General features: G+C 44.2%; 1 protein-coding gene across 3 annotated transcripts in view; it reads right to left on the bottom strand.

Moving 5' to 3' along the window:
- GINM1 (glycosylated integral membrane protein 1) overlaps positions 1-24750 on the bottom strand; it is a 220889-nt gene that overhangs the window by 121531 nt on the left and 74608 nt on the right. The window lies entirely within an intron of this gene.

Genomic DNA, 24750 nt, shown 5'->3' with positions numbered 1-24750 from the left:
TGTACATATCTAGACATGCATATTTCTTTGAACAAATGTGTATAATAAAATTTTTCTCCTAAAATATATACATACTTTATACATAACAAATGTATATATTATATATGGTAGTGTATGTATATATATATATACAGGGAGTGCAGAATTATTAGGCAAATGAGTATTTTGACCACATCATCCTCTTTATGCATGTTGTCTTACTCCAAGTTGTATAGGCTCGAAAGCCTACTACCAATTAAGCATATTAGCTGATGTGCATCTCTGTAATGAGAAGGGGTGTGGTCTAATGACATCAACACCCTATATCAGGTGTGCATAATTATTAGGCAACTTCCTTTCCTTTGGCAAAATGGGTCAAAAGAAGGACTTGACAGGCTCAGAAAAGTCAAAAATAGTGAGATATCTTGCAGAGGGATGCAGTACTCTTAAAATTGCAAAGCTTCTGAAGCGTGATCATCGAACAATGAAGCGTTTCATTCAAAATAGTCAACAGGGTCGCAAGAAGCGTGTGGAAAAACCAAGGCGCAAAATAACTGCCCATGAACTGAGAAAAGTCAAGCGTGCAGCTGCCACGATGCCACTTGCCACCAGTTTGGCCATATTTCAGAGCTGCAACATCACTGGAGTGCCCAAAAGCACAAGGTGTGCAATACTCAGAGACATGGCCAAGGTAAGAAAGGCTGAAAGACGACCACCACTGAACAAGACACACAAGCTGAAACGTCAAGACTGGGCCAAGAAATATCTCAAGACTGATTTTCTAAGGTTTTATGGACTGATGAAATGAGAGTGAGTCTTGATGGGCCAGATGGATGGGCCCGTGGCTGGATTGGTAAAGGGCAGAGAGCTCCAGTCCGACTCAGACGCCAGCAAGGTGGAGGTGGAGTACTGGTTTGGGCTGGTATCATCAAAGATGAGCTTGTGGGGCCTTTTCGGGTTGAGGATGGAGTCAAGCTCAACTCCCAGTCCTACTGCCAGTTCCTGGAAGACACCTTCTTCAAGCAGTGGTACAGGAAGAAGTCTGCATCCTTCAAGAAAAACATGATTTTCATGCAGGACAATGCTCCATCACACGCGTCCAAGTACTCCACAGCGTGGCTGGCAAGAAAGGGTATAAAAGAAGGAAATCTAATGACATGGCCTCCTTGTTCACCTGATCTGAACCCCATTGAGAACCTGTGGTCCATCATCAAATGTGAGATTTACAAGGAGGGAAAACAGTACACCTCTCTGAACAGTGTCTGGGAGGCTGTGGTTGCTGCTGCACGCAATGTTGATGGTGAACAGATCAAAACACTGACAGAATCCATGGATGGCAGGCTTTTGAGTGTCCTTGCAAAGAAAGGTGGCTATATTGGTCACTGATTTGTTTTTGTTTTGTTTTTGAATGTCAGAAATGTATATTTGTGAATGTTGAGATGTTATATTGGTTTCACTGGTAATAATAAATAATTGAAATGGGTATATATTTGTTTTTTGCTAAGTTTCCTAATAATTATGCACAGTAATAGTCACCTGCACACACAGATATCCCCCTAACATAGCTAAAACTAAAAACAAACTAAAAACTACTTCCAAAAATATTCAGCTTTGATATTAATGAGTTTTTTGGGTTCATTGAGAACATGGTTGTTGTTCAATAATAAAATTAATCCTCAAAAATACAACTTGCCTAATAATTCTGCACTCCCTGTATATATATATATATATATATATATATATATATATATATATATATATATATATATAAATATTTATCTACAAGCATTTCACTATTGAAATATTGAGGAAAAGATTAAAAAAGTTATAAAAAGTACACAAATTACCTTCAAATACCAGAGCACTTGAAAGTCTGTTTATATAATACATCCTTAAATCTCAATATATTAACTTCCTTATACATATATTCCCTTTCTATGTAATTATGTATCTATATATGTATTACTTTAGCCCTACTGTAAAAGAGAAAAAAAGACTCTCTCCAATGCATTACTGTCTCACCCTAAATGCCTCTCAATTTATCTTCTATCTCCACTCTCTGACTCATTCCAACCCTCATTCTACTTCTGTTATCTTCAAAATAGCCATTCATAGACTCTTCCCTCTTCTATCCCTCCTGGCTCACCCCAAACCTCAGTTTAATGTTAATTTTCCTTTGTGTATCTCTCCTTTGACTCATCCCAAACCTCATTTTACTGCTATAATCCCCCTAATCCCTTTCTACAGACTCTTCACTCATCCATCTCTCCTTTACTCATCCCAAACCTCGCCTTACTTCTATGATCTCCCAATTAACACTTTCTAGATACTTCCCTCTTCTATTCCTCCATTATTCTATTCAATCTAACTAACAGACTCACATGTCCACCACGCATACAAAAACTAATACGATACGTCTATATACCTATACTAATCCACCACTAATTCTTTTGGGTTTCGGAGTAGCGTGCTACTCGCCGAAAAGCGATTTGACACCTCCTCTGGAATAGTGCTCTATAAATAAGATTACAATTAACAATTTGAGCATCTATACAATCAACCTGAAGATTACAAATCTAGGGGTCATTTTTTAGGATCCAGGAGGGGTGGGTATCACCTCAGAGCCGAGAACTACAGAAGGAACAGTTTTCCCAGTTCAAATCCGACACCTCACTTTTTACAAACCAGACGAAATCAATATTGGAAGAATTTAATTCTATCCCACTTTTCAACCTCAGCAGCAAGCCTTTGGAGCCCACACTAGGAACCTGCTGACCATAGGACTTTCGTTTATCCCCAGCAAAGGTTGTAATAAATATGAATTAACTAAAGATTTATTTGCCTTTTTGCACAGGATTAGACTAAAAACATTCTATATAACACACTGAAGAGAACGTATAAGGGCCTAAAGGCCCATCCCCTTTGGACCATCATTGGACAGACCTGAGGTGGAACTTTTTCGAGAAAGTGGTCCTCCAAAAAATCCAGAAATGACTAGATATATACCTAAAGCTCCATAAATTTGTCAAAAGAGGAGAATTTGGAACTCAAAAAACTCTGTGAAGACTCTGAGATCACCATAAAGTCATGTGACAAAGGGGGAGGGATTGTGCTCATGGATACACAAAGGTATAAGTCTAAAGTGAAGTCCATGTTACAAGTCTAGGATCATTATCAGAAAGTTTTGAGAGACCCAGAGAGTAAAATAATTCAACTGATTCAAAACATCAGCCATGAGGCCCTTCAGCAGGGCATTATATGCACACAAAAAAAAGTTGACTTTCTTAACCAGAGTCCTACTCGCCTGTGAGAAAGTAGCCTCTTTCTAGCCTTGTTACCCCCACTTTTGGCCTGTTTGTGAGTGTATGTCAGGGTGTTTTCACTGTCTCACTGGGATCCTGCTAGCCAGGGCCCAGTGCTCATAGTGAAAACCCTATGTTTTCAGTATGTTTGTTATGTGTCACTGGGACCCTGCTAGCCAGGACCCCAGTGCTCATAAGTTTGTGACCTATATGTATGTGTTCCCTGTGTGATGCCTAACTGTCTCACTGAGGCTCTGCTAACCAGAACCTCAGTGGTTATGCTCTCTCTGTACAAATTGTCACTAACAGGCTAGTGACCAATCTCACCAATTTACATTGGCATACTGGAACACCCTTATAATTCCCTAGTATATGGTACTGAGGTACCCAGGGTATTGGGGTTCCAGGAGATCCCTATGGGCTGCAGCATTTATTGTGCCACCCATAGGGAGATCTGACAATTCTTACACAGGCCTGCCAGTGCAGCCTGAGTGAAATAACGTCCACGTTATTTCACAGCCATTTACCACTGCACTTAAGTAACTTATAAGTCACCTATATGTCTAACCTTTACCTGGTAAAGGTTGGGTGCTAAGTTACTTAGTGTGTGGGCACCCTGGCACTAGCCAAGGTGCTCCCACATTGTTCAGGGCAAATTCCCCGGACTTTGTGAGTGCGGGGACACCATTACACGCGTGCACTATACATATGTCAAGACATATGTATAGCGTCACAATGGTAACTCCGAACATGGCCATGTAACATGTCTAAGATCATGGAATTGTCACCACAAATCCATTCTGGCATTGGGGAGACAATTCCATGATCCCCCGAGTCTCTAGCTCAGACCCGGGTACTGCCAAACTACCTTTCCCGGGGTTTCACTGCAGCTGCTGCTGCTGCTGCCAACTCCTCAGACAGGTTTCTGCCCTCCTGGGGTCCAGCCAGGCTTGGCCCAGGAAGGCAGAACAAAGGACTTCCTCAGAGAGAGGGTGTTACACCCTCTCCCTTTGGAAAAAGGTGTCAGGGCTGGGGAGGAGTAGCCTCCCCCAGCCTCTGGAAATGCTTTGATGGGCACAGATGGTGCCCATCTCTGCATAAGCCAGTCTGCACCGGTTCAGGGATCCCTCAGCACTGCTCTGGCGCGAAACTGGACAAAGGAAAGGGGAGTGACCACTCCCCTGACCTGCACCTCCCCTGGGAGGGGCCCAGAGCTCCTCCAGTGTGCTCCAGACCTCTGCCATCTTGGAAACAGAGGTGCTGCTGGCACACTGGACTGCTCTGAGTGGCCAGTGCCAGCAGGTGACGTCAGAGACTCCTTCTGATATGCTCCTTCAGGTGTTGCTAGCCTATCCTCTCTCCTAGGTAGCCAAACCTCCTTTTCTGGCTATTTAGGGTCTCTGCTTTGGGGAATTCTTTAGATAACGAATGCAAGAGCTCATCAGAGTTCCTTGGCATCTCTCTCTTCACCTTCTGCCAAGGAATCGACTGCTGACCGCGCTGGAAGCCTGCTTAACTGCAACAAAGTAGCAACGAAGACTACTACGACACTGTAACGCTGATCCAGCCGCCTTCTGGACTGTTTTCCTGGTGGTGCATGCTGTGGGGGTAGTCTGCCTCCTCTCTGCACTAGAAGCTCCGAAGAAATCTCCTGTGGGTTGACGGAATCTTCCCCCTGCAACCGCAGGCACCAAAGGACTGCATCACCGGTCCTCTGGGTCTCCTCTCAGCACGACGAGCGAGGTCCCTTCAACTCAGCAACTCTGTCTAAGTGACTCCCACAGTCCAGTGACTCTTCAGTCCAAGTTTGGTGGAGGTAAGTCCTTGCCTCTCCACGCCAGACTGCATTGCTGGGAACCGCATGTTTTGCAGCTACTCCGGCTCCTGTGCACTCCACGAAGATTTCCTTTGTGCACAGCCAAGCCTGGGTCCACGGCACTCTAACCTGCATTGCACAACCTCCTGAGTTGTCCTCCGGCGGCGTGGGACTCTCTTGTGCAACTTCGGGTGAGCACTGTTTCACTCCACTTCATAGTGCCTGTTCCGGCACTTCTGTGGGTGCTGCCTGCTTCTGAGAGGGCTCCTTGTCTCGCTGGGCGCCCCCTCTATCCCCTGACGCAATTGGTGACATCCTGGTCCCTCCTGGGCCACAGCAGCATCCAAAAACCCTAACCGCGACCCTTGCAGCTAGCAAGGCTTGTTTGCGGTCTTTCTGCAGGAAAACACTTCTGCACGACTCTTCACGACGTGGGACATCCATCCTCCAAAGGGGAAGTTTCTAGCCCTTGTCGTTCGTGCAGAATCCTCAGCTTCTACCATCCGGTGGCAGCTTCTTTGCATCCACAGCTGGCATTTCCTGGGCATCTGCCCACTCCCGACTTGATCGTGACTTTTGGACTTGGTCCCCTTGTTCCACAGGTACCCTCGTCTGGAAATCCATTGTTGTTGCATTGCGTGTGTTGGTCTTTCCTGCAGAATTCCCCTATCACGACTTCTGTACTCTTTGGGGAACTTAGGTGCACTTTGCACCCACTTTTCAGGGTCTTGGGGTGGGCTATTTTTCTAACCCTCACTGTTTTCTTACAGTCCCAGCGACCCTCTACAAGGTCACATAGGTTTGGGGTCCATTCGTGGTTCGCATTCCACTTCTAGAGTATATGGTTTGTGTTGCCCCTATCCCTATGTGCCCCCATTGCATTCTATTGTGACTATACATTGTTTGCACTGTTTTCTATTGCTATTACTGCATATTTTGGTATTGTGTACATATATCTTGTGTATATTTGCTATCCTCATACTGAGGGTACTCACTGAGATACTTTGGCATATTGTCATAAAAATAAAGTACCTTTATTTTTAGTATATCTGTGTATTGTGTTTTCTTATGATATTGTGCATATGACACTAGTGGTACTGTAGGAGTTTCACTCGTCTCCTAGTTCAGCCTAAGCTGCTCTGCTAAGCTACCTTTTCTATCAGCCTAAGCTGCTAGACACCCCTCTACACTAATAAGGGATACCTGGGCCTGGTGCAAGGTGTAAGTACCCCTTGGTACTCACTACAAGCCAGTCCAGCCTCCTACATTGGTTGTGCAGCGGTGGGATAAGTACTTTGCAACTACTTACCACTTTTGTCATTGTACTTTTCATAAGAGAAAAATATACAAAACAAGTTCAGTGTATGTACACCTAACCAAAAAGTTTTGCTTTTCTTCTCTCACTTCTTTTCTAAGTGCTGAAAAGTACCTCTAAACTTTCTAAAAAGTTCTTTAAAAGTTTAAAAAGTTTTTTCTCTGTCTTTCCAAAGGTTCTGAAAAACTTTTTTCTCACTTTTTCTATCCCTTAAACACTGTCTAAAATGTCTGGTACAGGCCAAACTCTTGATCTGTCCAACATAACTTATGACAACCTTAGCTGGAAGGAAGCAAGGAGTCTCTGTGTAGATAGAGGTTTAGGGGTAGGGAAGAATCCCTCAAGACAACTGTTGGTTAATATGCTCATTGAACAAGATAAGACCTTAGGTGGCACTTCTGGTGAGAAATTAGCTGATGGTTCCCACTCTGATTCTGGGGCACCCCTAGCAAAAGAGGTGGGAGGAAAGCTTTCCAACCTGCCCCCTAGCAAGCCACCTAGCATAGCTGGTTCTGATGTGAATTCACATCACAGTAATAGTGTTGTTTCTCATCACAGTAGAAGTATCACCTTTGTAGGCCAGAATGTTAGTGTGACATCTGTTAGGGCCAGGTCTCCTTCTGTTCATTCTCACCATTCTTCTGTTTCAAGACATGCCCTACCCACCCACCCTGATGACAGAGTGTTAGAAAGGGAACTCAATAGATTGAGAGTGGAACAATCCAGGCTGAAGCTCAAGAAGCAACAGTTGGATTTAGATAGGCAGTCTTTAGAAATAGAAAGAGAAAGACAGAAATTGGGTTTAGAAACCCATGGTGGCAGCAGCAGTATTCCAAATAGTCATACTGCAAGAGAGCATGATTCTAGGAATCTGCACAAGATAGTTCCCCCTTACAAGGAGGGGGATGACATTAACAAGTGGTTTGCTGCACTTGAGAGGGCCTGTGTTGTACAGGATGTCCCTCAAAGGCAGTGGGCTGCTATCCTATGGCTATCTTTCAGTGGAAAGGGTAGGGATAGGCTCCTTACTGTTAAGGAAAGTGATGCCAATAATTTTAAAGTTCTTAAGAATGCACTCCTAGATGGTTATGGCTTAACCACTGAACAGTACAGGATGAAGTTCAGAGAAACCAAAAAGGAGTCTTCACAAGACTGGGTAGACTTTGTTGACCATTCAGTGAAGGCCTTGGAGGGGTGGTTACATGGCAGTAAAGTTTCTGACTATGAAAGCCTATATAACATAATCCTGAGAGAGCATATACTTAATAATTGTGTGTCTGATTTGTTGCACCAGTATCTAGTGCACTCAGATCTGACCTCTCCCCAAGAATTGGGAAAGAAGGCAGACAAATGGGTCAGAACAAGAGTGAACAGAAAAGTTCATACAGGTGGTGACAAGGATGGCAAGAAGAAAGATGGTGAGAAATCTCAAGATACGCATGGGGATAAGGGTAAAACCAAAGATCCCACTTCAAATCTTAAACACTCTTCAGTGGGTGGGGATAAAACACATTCTTCCTCTTCTTCTCAACCTACACAATTTAAAAAGCCTTGGTGCTTTGAGTGTAAAAACAGAGGCCATAGGCCAGGGGATAAGTCCTGTCCAGGTAAACCCCCTGAGCCTACCACCACTAATACATCAAGCTCTAGTGCCCCTAGCAGTAGTGGTACTAGTGGTGGGACTACTGGCAACAGTCAGGCAAAGGGTGTAGTTGGGTTCACTTATGGGTCCATAATAGAAACTGGGGTAGTTAGTCCCAAGACAGTTTCTGTCACACCTAGTGGCATTGGCCTTGCCACACTGGCTGCTTGTCCCCTTACAATGGATAGTTACAGGCAGACAGTTTCAATAAATGGTGTTGAGGCCTTGGCCTACAGGGACACAGGTGCCAGTATCACTTTGGTGACTGAAAACCTAGTGCATCCTGAACAACACATCATTGGACAACAGTATAAGATTATTGATGTCCATTCCTCCACTAAGTTTTTTCCCTTAGCTATAATTCAGTTTAGTTGGGGTGGAGTTACTGGCCCTAAGCAGGTGGTAGTATCACCTAGCTTACCTATTGACTGTCTCTTAGGTAATGACCTAGAGGCCTCAGGTTGGGCTGATGTAGAGTTTTATGCCCATGCAGCCATGCTAGGCATCCCAGAGGAATTGTTCCCTTTCATTTCTACTGAAATGAAAAAGCAAAGGAGAGAAGGCCTGAAAACTCAGGATCCCTCTCCAACAACAGGTAAAAAGGGTATCACAGTATCCCCTAACCACCCTGCCAATCAGGATATCATTCCTGTGGTGGGAGAAGCCTCTCCTGGGGTGGCACCTGTTCCAAGGGAATCATCAGCTGGCAAAGCTGTACTCCCTGAGGTAGAAGTACCTCTCTGTGGGATAACTAACATTGGTGAGAAAAAGAGCACCATTTTAGTTAACATGGAGCATCCCTCCAACCCTCCCTGAGAAACTTTAGTGCAGAAACTCTGCACTGCCTCACAACACTTAGGACAGCATCCCTGCCCTAGTGTGGAGCTCATAGGACAGCATCCCTGCCCTGCTAAAACTCAAGAGAAACAGCATCCCTGTTCTCTCTTCCAGCCATATGGACAAAGATTTTGCCCAGCTATGGCTTTACTGAGACAGCATCCCTGTCTGGCATTTCCATCACTACAAATAGGTTCAGTGGACAATTCCCACTGCTCTAAACTAAAACTTACTGATAGAAACTCTGAAAATACATCTTCACATTGTTGCTTAGCTAAAAAACTTCAAACAGGGTGGTTTACATCCCCACAGGGAAGTAACCATATAGTGGATGATAAAGAGAGTAACCAGTCTATTGCAGAGCTACTCTCTACTTATCACCACTTAGACAATAAAGTCTCAACTGGCCAAGGTTAGCCTTATTGTCCTTCGTTTGGGGGGGGGGGGGTTGTGTGAGAAAGTAGCCTCTTTCTAGCCTTGTTACCCCCACTTTTGGCCTGTTTGTGAGTTTATGTCAGGGTGTTTTCACTGTCTCACTGGGATCCTGCTAGCCAGGGCCCAGTGCTCATAGTGAAAACCCTATGTTTTCAGTATGTTTGTTATGTGTCACTGGGACCCTGCTAGCCAGGACCCCAGTGCTCATAAGTTTGTGACCTATATGTATGTGTTCCCTGTGTGATGCCTAACTGTCTCACTGAGGCTCTGCTAACCAGAACCTCAGTGGTTATACTCTCTCTGTACAAATTGTCACTAACAGGCTAGTGACCAATCTCACCAATTTACATTGGCATACTGGAACACCCTTATAATTCCCTAGTATATGGTACTGAGGTACCCAGGGTATTGGGGTTCCAGGAGATCCCTATGGGCTGCAGCATTTCTTGTGCCACCCATAGGGAGATCTGACAATTCTTACACAGGCCTGCCAGTGCAGCCTGAGTGAAATAACGTCCACGTTATTTCACAGCCATTTACCACTGCACTTAAGTAACTTATAAGTCACCTATATGTCTAACCTTTACCTGGTAAAGGTTGGGTGCTAAGTTACTTAGTGTGTGGGCACCCTGGCACTAGCCAAGGTGCTCCCATATTGTTCAGGGCAAATTACCCAGACTTTATGAGTTCGGGGACACCATTACACGCGTGCACTATACATATGTCAAGACATATGTATAGCGTCACAATGGTAACTCCGAACATGGCCATGTAACATGTCTAAGATCATGGAATTGTCACCCCAATGCCATTCTGGCATTGGGGAGACAATTCCATGATCCCCCAAGTCTCTAGCTCAGACCCGGGTACTGCCAAACTACCTTTCCCGGGGTTTCACTGCAGCTGCTGCCAACCCCTCAGACAGGTTTCTGCCCTCCTGGGGTCCAGGCAGGCTTGGCCCAGGAAGGCAGAACAAAGGACTTCCTCAGAGAGAGGGTGTTACACCCTCTCCCTTTGGAAAAAGGTGTCAGGGCTGGGGAGGAGTAGCCTCCCCCAGCCTCTGGAAATGCTTTGTTGGGCACAGATGGTGCCCATCTCTGCATAAGCCAGTCTGCACCGGTTCAGGGATCCCTCAGCCCTGCTCTGGCGCGAAACTGGACAAAGGAAAGGGGAGTGACCACTCCCCTGACCTGCACCTCCCCTGGGAGGTGCCCAGAGCTCCTCCAGTGTGCTCCAGACCTCTGCCATCTTGGAAACAGAGGTGCTGCTGGCACACTGGAATGCTCTGAGTGGCCAGTGCCAGCAGGTGACGTCAGAGACTCCTTCTGATAGGCTCCTTCAGGTGTTGCTAGCCTATCCTCTCTCCTAGGTAGCCAAACCTCCTTTTTTGGCTATTTAGGGTCTCTGCTTTGGGGAATTCTTTAGATAACGAATGCAAGAACTCATCAGAGTTCCTCTGCATCTCTCTCTTCACCTTCTGCCAAGGAATCAACTGCTGACCGCGCTGGAAGCCTGCAAAACTGCAACAAAGTAGCAACGACGACTACTGCGACACTGTAACGCTGATCCAACCGCCTTCTCAGCTGTTTTCCTGGTGGTGCATGCTGTGGGGGTAGTCTGCCTCCTCTCTGCACTAGAAGCTCTGAAGAAATCTCCCGTGGGTCGACGGAATCTTCCCCCTGCAACCGCAGGCACCAAAGAACTGCATCACCGGTCCTCTGGGTCTCCTCTCAGCACGACGAGCGAGGTCCCTTCAACTCAGCAACTCTGTCTAAGGGACTCCCACAGTCCAGTGACTCTTCAGTCCAAGTTTGGTGGAGGTAAGTCCTTGCCTCTCCACGCCAGACTGCATTGCTGGGAACCGCGTGTTTTGCAGCTACTCCGGCTCCTGTGCACTCCACGAAGATTTCCTTTGTGCACAGCCAAGCCTGGGTCCACGGCACTCTAACCTGCATTGCACGACCTCCTGAGTTGTCCTCCGGCGGCATGGGACTCTCTTGTGCAACTTTGGGTGAGCACCGTTTCACTCCACTTCGTAGTGCCTGTTCTGGCACTTCTGCGGGTGCTGCCTGCTTCTGAGAGGGCTCCTTGTCTCGCTGGGCGCCCGTCTGTCCCCTGACGCAATTGGTGACATCCTGGTCCCTCCTGGGCCACAGCAGCATCCAAAAACCCTAACCGCGACCCTTGCAGCTAGCAAGGCTTGTTTGCGGTCTTTCTGCGGGAAAACACTTCTGCACGACTCTTCACAACGTGGGACATCCATCCTCCAAAGGGGAAGTTTCTAGCCCTTGTCGTTCGTGCAGAATCCTCAGCTTCTACCATCCGTTGGCAGCTTCTTTGCATCCACAGCTGGCATTTCCTGGGCATCTGCCCACTCCCGACTTGATCGTGACTTTTGGACTTGGTCCCCTTGTTCCACAGGTACCCTCGTCTGGAAATCCATTGTTGTTGCATTGCTGGTGTTGGTCTTTCCTGCAGAATTCCCCTATCACGACTTCTGTGCTCTTTGGGGAACTTAGGTGCACTTTGCACCCACTTTTCAGGGTCTTGGGGTGGGCTATTTTTCTAACCCTCACTGTTTTCTTAAAGTCCCAGCGACCCTCTACAAGGTCACATAGGTTTGGGGTCCATTTGTGGTTCGCATTCCACTTCTAGAGTATATGGTTTGTGTTGCCCCTATCCCTATGTGCCCCCATTGCATTCTATTGTGACTATACATTGTTTGCACTGTTTTCTATTGCTATTACTGCATATTTTGGTATTGTGTACATATATCTTGTGTATATTTGCTATCCTCATACTGAGGGTACTCACTGAGATACTTTGGCATATTGTCATAAAAATAAAGTACCTTTATTTTTAGTATATCTGTGTATTGTGTTTTCTTATGATATTGTGCATATGGCACTAGTGGTACTGTAGGAGCTTCACTCGTCTCCTAGTTCAGCCTAAGCTGCTCTGCTAAGCTACCTTTTCTATCAGCCTAAGCTGCTAGACACCCCTCTACACTAATAAGGGATGCCTGGTGCAAGGTGTAAGGTGTAAGTACCCCTTGGTACTGACTACAAGCCAGTCCAGCCTCCTACATCGCCTTCCTGTGATTTATGACGTTCCAAAGACTCACAATGATGCTATAGATCCTCCCCTTCACCCCATAGTGCCCACTTTTGGGGCAGCTACTGAGCCGTTTTCTAACTATGTTGACGTCTCCTTAGAGCCTTTGGTTTATGAATTACTTTACTTCAGAATAGATACTGGACACATGATTGCAAAGGTCGAGGGGTTAGAGTTCAACCCTCAAAGGGAAATCCTAGTTACCCTGGATATTGAAGCATTGTATACAAACATCCACCAGCAACAAGCATTGTCTACGGTCAGGGAGATCTTCAAAGAATGCAATGAAAAGCCACAACGTGAATTTATCCTCCAATGTCTGGAAGTAGTTCTCAATGAGAACTTTTTTTTAAAAAATGATAGTGAGATCTATCGCCAAATGAATGGGATGAGTATGGGAGCTGCTTGTGCTCCTAACATGGCGAACCTGTATATAGATGAATTTGAAAAGAGACAAATCTATAATTAAATTGTCCTCTTTCTTCACGTGGCAATGTGATGAAGCACCCTAAGAGGAGTTCCTCTCCTGGCTTAATTTGTGTGATTTGAACCTTAGATTTACAAGTAAGTGTAGCCACAATCAGGTGGAATTTCTGGACATTGTGATAATACATAAGGACAATTGTCTCATAGTTTCTTTATACACCAAACCAATAGCTCACAAAAACACTTCTTCACTTTAATAGTTATCATCCCAGATGCCAAAAACAAAGCATTCCATTCACTCAATTTCTCAGATTACTCCCCAATTGTACCAACATAAGAGAATTTCTTCAACATGCGGAAATCTTGAAACTCAAGCTACTAAACCGGGGTTTCTCGGAGTGACTGATTAAAGACTGCCTGAAGAAAGCGAGATATTATAACAGGGAGAGTATGTTTGAGCACAGGAATAAACAGAAGAATGACTGATTTGTGCACTATACGTCACTCCAATTTGAATAACAAGATTAGACAGATAATCAATTCACACTGGGACATTCTCAATGTTAATCCTGATGATGATCTCCTGGACAGGCCAATGGGCCTGACTATGACCTTGGCGGATGGAATACTCCGTCACAAATGCTACGGAGATCCCGCCCGCCATTTTACAAGTTCTATAGGATACATTTTGTTCAGAAGAAACCATAACCTGAGGAACAAGTTGGTGAGCTCCCGCTTTTCAGGACCAATGAATGCTATCCATAGATCCATTACAGAACTCGATCCAATGAAAGGCAACCACAGATGTGGCACTTGCTATGCGTGTGATGATGCCATAATGTCTCATGGGTTTACTATACCCTTGTGGGCTAGGGTATAATGGTGAAACTGTCAGGGAATTTAGACAGCACTATGCTGAACACAAATCAGCCATACATAATCATAAAGAAGGAGCTCCATTGGTTCTCCACTGGACAGAGAAAACTCATACAGGCAGCGCGCATACGCTGTCTGCAAGACTTTGATCCCACCTGCTGCCTACCAGAGGTTGACTGAAGTGTTGCTTTTCTTTGCTGCCCCCTAACAGGTTTGCAAATCCGATACCTCACTTCCGTTCTTGGCACAGGAGCACTGGCCAAGTACAGTTTCCTTACGCTTTGAATTGTTTATCTGTAGTTTTCGGGACCTCTTTTTTTTTTTAAGTGTTTTTTGCCTGGGCTTGTCATGGGAAAGCTCTCATTTGCACAGTTGCTCCCTTTGCCTTTGGAATTCCAGCATGGAAAGCTTCACAAATGTGTCTGTATCATTCCAATCTTAGTATATGTGCTGCCGAAGCGCACACAACTTAGAATGGTAGGATGCTGGTATATAAAGGATGAATACCACATGATTTTAAAGTTAGAGTGCTTTTGAAATATCAAAAATTGCAGTTTATACACTCCTTATTTGCTTCTTTTCACAAACTAGTTTCTTTGTACCAGAAATAAAAAAATGGTGTAGAATAAAATTGCCATCTCAGTTTATGAAAATCACAGGGTCTTGGATATGCAAATCAAGTCAGTGATGTCATCGTTCGCGCTGGATGTTCTTCGCTGCATGCAAAGCAGGTACATTTGATAGACGCAGAGAAAGGACTAGCTCCAGAGAAAGTGTTAGTGAAATAATGGGCATCTTGTAAACAAATGTGTCCTGGCTGAGCCCGAATGTAAAGAAAACAACTAGAATCAAATATTTACACACATCTGGAACAATGGGGTTTGGTAATGAGCGACAAGTGGCTTGTGCCAGACCCTAGGATAAGGATCCCCTTGTGCCACACCCATCCTGTCATAGACTGACGGACTGGCTAAGGACGATTAAAAAATGCTGGTAAAGCTGTTCTCGACATGAAGCCGGACACAACTCAAGGCCCGCCACCTCCTCACACAGTGACTTTTTTTTTTTTTTTTTTAAGGTGGTAACTCTGGTTTTGAGAAGGGTGTAGTAGGATGTATTTAGAATCTTAAGTTTTGAAGCCCGCTTGCTCCATGTTTTCTGGTCAACATATATTGTGAGGGTATAATGCCTCCTTTCTTAGCCCTGTTCCTTCAGCTCCGAGCTGTGTTCTATTCCTTGCCCCGGTAACCTCCAAGTCCAGTGAGGTTCTGCTGCGCATGGACGGAGAACGCTCAAGGCTGCCTCTGTCACATCATGAGCCCTTGCTCTTCTTTCATTACCCGATGCTCTGCAGTGCAGCATGAGCAACTATGAGTGAGGGCATTTCAGCTGCGTGACCTCTCTGAGGAGAATACACCCACTTCAATTCAGTTGCCTTCCTCTGGATCAACTGCCTTTATTTTCCTGCCAGCCTCTGACAATTTACCAACATAATTAAAAGTGGAATTCCTTTGATGTAAAGTCCGGAATAATATTTCATAACGTCTCTGTGCAGCACCAACCACCACAATAGATTTCATAACATTGTAAACAGCAGGTACTTCTACTGTCCAGCTCACTACAAACTTCACCTATGTATTTAGCACTGTTTCTAAATTGAAGAGCATTACATTTTTGTAACTTTAAAGCTCCTGATCTTGAGAGCTCATTCCAGCTCTCTCACAACTCATCACCGTAACACTGGTAGTTGTGATCGGTGTGCAGACACCCATATATTTCTCTAATTTCCGTGTGTTCAGAGTTTAGGGTATTACCGTATGAACCCTAGTACGAGAACAGATGTGCCACTCCCGATGTTCCGGTGAGGGTAGTCCAAATTATTGTGACATGGTGAAAGTTACCGCATTATGTGTAACCGGAGCGCGGGAGGTCCTGGGCCCGACATGGTGGGGGGTTACGAACCTGCCTATTGGTTTTTTGTGTTTTATGATTGGTGATGTATCAGTATGTAATCAGCCTGACGAATGTTTATTGTGATATATACTGAACTGGTGCTCTTTGCTGTGCTTGGTCCGTTGCTCATTCATTTATTTTTTCTGTTTCCTGTTTTGCCATAGTTATGGGTGCTGTATTTGTCTGATCCTGGCCTCAAGTTGTACTTTTTGATTGGCTCCACAATCCTCACAGAATCTGCTGAGTGTGTTCTTTGCTCTTATTTCATTTTGTAGGAGGGTACCAAGTAAGTGACATTCAGACCATAAATTGTGCACTACTATGAGTGGCTTGTACAGCATATTTCCATAACTGAGTAGTCAAAGGTGTACTTTTTGTGATTCTTTTGTGGATCGGTGTCATATACTTGCGGGCTGGGCCTGTAAATCATGCACCAAAGGGTAGTGGAGTGTTGGTAAGGGCAGCAGGGGTCTGCACATCCTATATCCACTGGTGCTTGGTCAAGTATGATTTTTAGGTCGAGCCAATTTATGTGACGAGAAAAGTTTGGTTTTGCATTTACAGCGCCAATAGCTCTAACTCAATCAAATGTGTGACCTATTGCACTGCAAATGCTTGTTGTGTATTGTTTTTATCTTTATGTTTGGTGCAGTATATTGGTCTCTTTGCCCTGTGTCAATATCGGTTGAGTTGTTCTGTTCTGGGTGTTAGATGAATTATTCTTGTTGGACCCGCTGTTTGTGTGTTATTTTATTTTATCTTTATTTATCTTTTGTAGGTTTATCATGAGACTGTTTCTTTCTCCCTCTGAGAGCCAAGACGGTGTGTGCAGAATCGGTTCACCATCTGTATTAGCATTGGAGTCCCATTTTTAAGCCACGGCATAGGCTATTTTTCTTCTCCATTAGGGTAGGTCTCCCACTTATAAGGGCTTGGAGTTTTTGTCTTTCCATCTGTACCAACCTCATGAGGTCTTTTACTGTGTTGTCTTCCCTCTAGACTGTGAGCTGACTCATGACATTTTTTTTTCTTTTGGAACCCTGGTTGGGAATAGTTCCATTCGTCGCAGGTATGCTTTATGGTGCTAACTCCAAGGTGATTCCCTCGGTAACGCATGCAGTTGATCATAATTATGCACTTTTAGGTGGATATGTATGCATGAGGTGAAATTCTTTACCTATTTTTGGTACAGTACACTCACCTATTTTTTTGGTAACTTTATTCCTTGTATCCAGCTGACCATTTCTTTGGAGCATCTTTAGGCACGTGTTAGATGGATTTGTGTTAAGATTATTTATTTTTCTCTCTATCCTGTAGTTATGTGTACATGTTTACATTTTTACTTACTTGATTCTTTCTGGGTCACGGTGTCTTTATGACAGTATTCTATATACCACCTGTGTGCCCCGAAGAAGGTGGCTCCTGCTTTTCCACCGAAACGTGTGTTGGCACAACCCAGGGGATAGAAGAATCACAACAGAAATATTGGATGTTAGTTGATGCATAAATGTCACTTGAAGACATCTTGTAACGTTTGCCTTGTTACCATCTAAGTTGGATTGTTTTCAGGCAAACAATGTATCAGAATTTGAATACATCTCTTTCATGACATCTTGTGGAAAGTTGTATATTTGTTTTAATGTGATAGAAGTGACCTTTCTTTTCATCTGTTGTGTCTTGAGCAGAAGCTGTGTCTGGATTGATAGAGTGTGTGTGGTGAGTTGTGATTGTGTATTTGAATGAAGTTTTTTAATAGTATGCAGAGCTTGTGACTCAGTTATGCACATTGAGTCATACTTCAACAAACTAATTATGTGCGACAATTTTGTGTGTTTGATATTTTTGAAATGTGATTACTACAGTGTATCATTTAATGGACAATGCATATTGATTTATTGTGTACAATCAATAAAAGTAAAATCATTTTGTGTTATACACGTTTGCCTATTTTGTAATCATTATGCTTCAATGAGTATATTACCTGTTGATCGTAGTATGGTTGTTAATTGTTTTTTTAGACTATAGATAGCCATTTTGTAGTTGTTCTACGGTGACACCTCTCTTCGCCTACAGTCCCTTATTGCTCTCCTTCTTGAGGGTAGTTAACACGTCTCTCCAGGAGGGAAAAGAGCTGTCTAGTGGAGCAGGCTCCATGTGTGCCCGGCAAGGCAAAGGAGTTTTAAGAGCAGCAAGGTGGCAGATTGCCAAAGCTGCACACTGCTATAAGTTACATTAATTCAGACTTGAGATATAAGTCGGGCTTAATGTAACAAGTTGTTTGATTTCTAGGAGTGCCCATTTTTGGTCGTACTGTTCAAGAGTTAGCACAGCTGAGGGGGTCAGAATGTAACGCTGTACTTGCCAACTAGACAACCAAGTCTTTCCACAGTAAAAACTGTAGTTTTGCACATCTTACTGCCTGGGCATGTGCAGTACATGTCCTGCCTGTGTCATATGGCACCCTGCCTTTAGGTTTCGGTAGACCTGTCAAAGGGGTGACTTAAACATATATGTAGAAGGGGAGTGGTGGCTTTGCCATTGCTTTCAATGACAAAGCCTGGCTAGCAGTGCAGGACTGCTCTACCAGTCTGCAGCCACAGACTGGGGAACTAATTTTATCTGGGGGACCTCTAGGGTGGCATAATCGTGGTGCAAGCCCTCGGATACATGCCCTGGGTACCATGGTACCATTTACTAGTGACTTACAGGTAAATTAGCCATTTCTAATTGGGCATAGCCAATTCGACATATACTTTTAGGGTCAGGGCACTGGCAATGGGGTCTGGTTAGCAGGCCTCAGTGCACTATTAGTGCAAAAAAACAGCAGTACTAGTCAAAAACAATGGGGGTGACCATACACGTGAGTGCCTACAAATAGGCATTTCCTTACAGACTCCTTTTACATATTTTCCATTCAGGAAAGATAGCATTCCCCAAATGTTGAACCTTCGGTTGACCAAAAACATATCTGTGCCCTTAATCTTACCTCATTTGTCCAACTGTTAAAATGATTAATATTAAACAGTTGACATCATAATAATTTTGATAAAAGCACAGACTCTTGAAAATACACTTCTACAAAATAAACGATACTCAAGAAGGATCAAAAAAGGTACAATATAATTAACGCCCACAATTATAAGTCTCAATTGTGCCACGCACATGCCCCAACCACACCACACAGCTAATGGGCGTTAATGGCCAAACACATTAACAAGAATAAAAAGTCACATACTGTAACCAGGCAAAATAGGACCTTGTGCATGGCGTCAATGACCAGATATTACCACAAGTCAGGTCGTTGATGAAGCTATGGAACACACAACATGGACTGGGATGGAGTGACATCAGCCTCTTGGCACATGTTTCACTATCAGTATTGACGGGAAACTGAACCCTTGTGTGTTCCGTCCCCTCTCGCACCATTCAGCCCCCCAACCCACCCAACTAACAATGTCATTCTATTTCTGGACCGGGGGCTCCGATTATGCTCTCTCTCTCTCTACTGTCCAAATACAGCAGCCAATCAGTTACCAGTAAACAAAAAACTACACATCCCATGATGCTACAATATAGTATCACATGCCCCAATCACCAACCACGGGCTCTGTCCATAAATAGCATGACCCCAAATGTCACTCCCTCTTTCTTTGCTGCTCCGCAGCAGATAAGTACTATTCATTTTTCCTCTCATTAAATGCTTATATCTTAATGCCATGTAATTTTGTCTTTTCGGTTACTGTCGGCGACGCGATTTCGCTCGCTTGTTTGTGGTCTTTAACGCTTCATGCGTTATTAAGTTATCGGCTTCATGCCAATTTTTTGTACCCTTATTTTGGTGGAGCGTGCTACGCGTGTACTCTGTTTTTAGTTTTTTCATATATGGTGTGTGCGTGCTGTTTTCCGAGCCGATTCTTTCGGTTTCATTTTACTGGAGATCGGCTTGGGATTGCAGCGCGCGCTACACCGGAGATTCCTTTTTTCTGTTTTACCCTTGTGCTCCCTAACGCCCAGCGTCTACTAGTGTCTGGGTCGTAAAATAAATGAAGGCTTGGCCTAGAGTGTTTCACAGGCGGCTCCCTCCACATCTTATTGGGCTCCACATTTTGTCTTTTTGCCTGTAAGTGGTTTTTACACTCCCCCTGTATTTACTGGTTCTTTCCATTAATAGTTATACTATTGTTTGATACTATATTAACATCATAGCTCAAAGGGATGAAAAAGAAGCAGGGTACTTCCCTGATGACATTGGCAACCAGCTAGAAGTTAACCTGGTGGAAGCCCTTGATACCAGGGTTCAATAGTCAGTTAATGATGCCCTAGTGAGAGCGTTAGGACCCTTTTGGGGCCAACTTTTTGACTACGCTCACTCCCAAGGTTGGCTTCACAGACAGCAACCCCTTTCTGAAGGGACTAAACCTAAATCCAAGTCTAAATCAAAAAATTTTGAAGGATCTGATGCTCCTTCTGGTGACTTACATGCTGACTTATTTGAAAAACTGTGCAAGAAGCGAGTTGCCGAACATAACTATAGTTCAAGAAAAGATTCTACTTTCTCCCCATCCTCCTCAGATAAGGATTCTTCTTCTAGGTACTCCGAGGACTTGGAGGCTCCGGGTCCCAGTAAAAAAATCAAAGAAACAGACGTCTCCTCTTCAGGTGTTGGATTTTGACCCCTCTGAGATTGTACACCCCAGATCATCCAATTGGCTACCGTCCGCTGAAGTGGCACAATATGTACACTCCAATATTAGATGGAGTTTTGACAAAGAGGTTCGGTCGCGCCTTCGAGCGCAACCTTCGAGGTCTAGGAATGTCCTAGACCAGATTTGGACAATAAGGTGTCCGACACTCCTGAAACTGACCCCACCATGGTCACTTTCATGAAAAAAATTGTGAAAGATCCTAAGAAAGAACTGGATAGGTCTTGGCGCCTCTGCCAGGATAAGCTCCTCGATTTAATAGGTCCATTAACTAAAATCCTAGATATGGCTTTTCTTGCTGTCACTCCTGTAGCCACAGATGTTCTGATTGGATGGGCTCAGACAGCCATTTGTCAACTGGGCAATACCAACTGCACAATATCTGCGGAACGCCGAAAATCTATCCTCATGCCTATTGACCCGAAACTAGCGGATTTAGCCTCTTCGGAGGCAGGCCCAGCTACAGACAGACTTCTTTTTGGATCCACTTTTATCAAAGAGTTTTGTTACACTTTTTATTCCCTGGATAAGGCGCAAATGTCCCTTAAAAAAGTTTTTAAACAGGGCCTTTTTGTCAGGGCCGGTCGTTATGGAGGACGTATGCCCGGCCGAGGAAATTTCTCAAGTCCTCAAAACTATTACCCCAGAGGAAGAGGTGGTTGGTATGGAGACCAATCCGATTCTGCTTTCCTACCCCACTCGCTCCAGAGGAGGTCGGCCCAGATTTCACAAGGGACCCTGTAGGGGGCAACAAGGAGGAATCCAGGAAGCTTGTTACTCAGGTGAGCATTATTCCCCATTCTCAGGTACTTCTTGGGGGCATAGTGGGATTGCTTCTAGACAACTAGAGAAAAATCTCTGGGGATCCTTGGATTCTTCAGACAGTTTTGGGCTTTCATCTATAGTTTATCGGTACTCCAACACAACTATCCTCTCCTATACAAATTTTTTTTGCCACGCAGATCAGATGTTTATAGACGTAGAGGTGCAGGCTTTGTTAGACAAAGGAGCAGTACGTTTTTCAGCTCTTCACCCTTCCGGTTTTTGCAGCCCCATTTTTGTGGTGGACAAAAAAGGAGGGGGTCATCGACTAGTATTGAATCTAAAGGATTTCAACTATTGGATCTAGTACAGACATTTCAAAATGGAAGGGGTCCACATGTTGAGGGATATTCTATTCGAAGGAGACTGGATGGTCCGCCTGGACCTAAAGGGTGCTTGTCTCTCGATTCACATCCTCCCTCCTCACAGGAGATTTCTGCAATTTCTTTGGAAGGGCCAATGTCTGGAATTCAATGCATTTCCGTTTGGCCTGTTGTCGGCCCCTTGGTGCTTCACAAAACTATTAAGACCAGTAATGGAATGGTTGAGAACCAAGGGAGTCCGATTGATCATTTATCAGGACGATATATTTTTGATGGCTCAGGACCTTCATTCTCTTCTGACGCATTTAGAGGACTTGGGCTTCCTTATCAATGTGCAGAAGTCGTTATTGAAACCAACACAAGTGAAAGAGTTTGTGGGCTTCGAGATAGACTCAGTCTTCTCCCAACGAATTATTCCCTCGCAAAAGATTTGCAATATCAAGAGAGAGCTGACATCTGCCTTGTCCAGTCTGACTATTTCTCTGAGGAACGTTGCCAGAATAGTGTGTCTTCTGGCCTCATCTATTCAGGCAATCTTTCCAGCCCCCCTTCACTACCGTGCTTTGCAGGGACTCAAAATCAGACATCTGCAGCAGGGTCTCAGTTATTCAGAATTGATTCCTTTAACCACAGAGGTCAAGTCGGAAATTCATTGGTGGCTCCAACACATGGAAGCCTGGAACGGCAGGGCCATTTTCGGCTCTCACCCAAAGGTGGTGATCGAATCAGACACCAGTCGGTGGGGTTGGGGAGCCCGTTGCGGCTCCCTAGTGACCGGGAGACGATGGTCAAGGTTGGAACAGACTCTTCATATCAATTGCCTAGAACTCCTAGCGGGCTCTTTTGCCATGAAGAGTTTTTCTCCTCAGAAGACAGACTGTTGCATTCTGGTGAGAATGGACAACATCTCAGCTGTACAGTATGTCAACAAGCTAGGGGGGGACGAAGTCCAGAATCCTGGCAAAGATTGCCAAGGACTTCTGCCACTACTGTCTAAATCATCATCTTATTGTCCTCGCAGAGTATCTCCCGGGAGTCCAGAATACAATAGCGGACTGGAATTCCAGATTTCTGATGGATTCCAGCAACTGGAAACTGGATCCAATGATTTTCTATCAAAATTCTTCAGCTGGCGCCCGGACCCTCTGGCTCTGGCGACAGATGCCTTTCTTCGGGATTGGTCCCACTTTCGGGGGTATGCCTTTCCTCCATTTCTGTTGATACCCAGGGTCCTGTCTCAAGTTCGGAGACAGAAAGCAGACATTATACTGGTGACTCCATTTTGGAGATCTCAACCTTGGTTCCCAATTGCTCTGCAGTTGGCTTGTGCTCGCCCGCTGCTCATTCCTCCTCGTCAGGATCTTCTCTTGAGTCCGGAAGGCCTTCAATATCCACTGATAATATCAGGGAAATTGACATTGATGGCTTGGATGATTTCAGGTCGAGAGGGAATTCCCCAGGTCTTTCGCAGCAAGCTGCAAATTTTATCAAGCAAGCTTGGGCCTCTGGAACTCATAAAAGATATTCCTCAGCATGGCACAGCATGGCATGGTTGGTGCGATGGAAGGAGTATTAATCCCATGGAGTCAGACATTGAACTGATTGTAAACCTTCTAGCAGAAATGGCTGGTTCAGGTTTGGCTTATAGAATTATTAATAATTTTAGATCAGCCATTTCAGCTGGCCATGTTCATATTGATGGTAAACCTGTAGGTGAACATCCTCTGGTCTTTAAATTATTGAAGGGTATTCGTTTAGCTAACCCACCTCAAACCAGATATTCTGTCTTGTGGGATGTGAACATTGTCTTAAAGTTTTTAGACGCTTGGCCTGCCAATAAATATTTATCTCGTAAACAGATTTCAGCAAAACTGACTATGTTATTATGCCTGATTTCATGTAAGAGAGTCTTAGATGTCAAGGCATTGGACTTGTCTGGTAGGGTGCATTCTCCTGAAGGTGTTACTTTTAATATTACCAGAAGAACAAAAACTAATTGCAGGTCAGTAACTTATCCAATGTATCCGGATAATTCAAAACTGTGTGTAGTTCAATGTTTAAAGGATTATGAGGTGGTTACTGATGAATTTAGGCAGGTTGCTATTGGTCAGTTACTCATTTCTTTACAGAAACCTTTTAAGCCAGTTTCCTCAGCCACTCTATCAAGATGGATGAGATGGTTAATGGGTGAAACAGGTATAGATACCAGTCAATTTGGAGCTCATTCTGTTAGAGGGGCGGTGACCTCCAAGACATTTGCCCTGGGTTCTTGATTGGAGGACATTATGAAGGCAGTGAACTGGTCATCTGAATCTACGTTCCGTAATTTTTTCATAAACCTGTGGTAGATGTTGCTACTGTGGTTATTGGACAGCTTTAAACAAGCATAATTGGAGCCTCCGGTCCTGAAATAGAATAAAACAATTTTTAGCTTACGCGTCAAGAATTTTCAATTCTATTAAGGACACGGAGGCGAGGATCATCCCTCCCTTAAAATACATTGTTATGTCATATATTCAAAAAATATGTATAGCACTTTGACACTGTATTGTTTAGATTTTACCCTCCCCTATGAACTAATTAGATAATTCAAAGTATTATTGACTAAGTTAACCTTATGAGATATTACCTTCTATTATTTTATGTTTTAGGGTCTGATCAGAAGACTACCTGAAGTTCTATCCGTTTGTATGTAGATGAAGTCATTCATATATGGTTCAGTTCCTTGGAAGTTTTCGCAACTTCTGGCTCCCGTTGAGCTCTTTTGGTTTTCCAGATCTGGTTTGGAGGTTCGATGGATCAGCACCTACGTAAGAAGTTTTGTTTTGGAAGCTTAAGGATTATCTGACTTTGACAAATAAAGAGGAAGTGACATTTGGGGTCATGCTATTTCTGCTATTTATGGACAGAGGTCGTGGTTGGTGATTGGGGCATGTGATACTATATTGTAGCATCATGGGATGTGTAGTTTTTTGTTTACTGTTAACTGATTGGCTGCTGTATTTGGACAGTAAAGAGAGAGATAGCATAATCCTCGCCTCTGTGTGCTTAATAGAATTGAAAATGCTTGACACGTAAGCTGGACATTTTTTTTCCTCTGCAGCTTCTGAGCTGTTGGGCACTAAGGGTCTGAGGAGAGTGCTTCCTAGTCAGCAGGGGATGCACGTGCAAATGTCAGTGTGGGAATTGTTTTCAGCAGCTTGGGGA

Source organism: Pleurodeles waltl, chromosome 5, assembly GCF_031143425.1.
Source record: "Pleurodeles waltl isolate 20211129_DDA chromosome 5, aPleWal1.hap1.20221129, whole genome shotgun sequence".
In the NCBI taxonomy this organism is placed as follows: domain Eukaryota; kingdom Metazoa; phylum Chordata; class Amphibia; order Caudata; family Salamandridae; genus Pleurodeles; species Pleurodeles waltl.
This window is presented reverse-complemented; position numbering and strand designations above follow the sequence as displayed.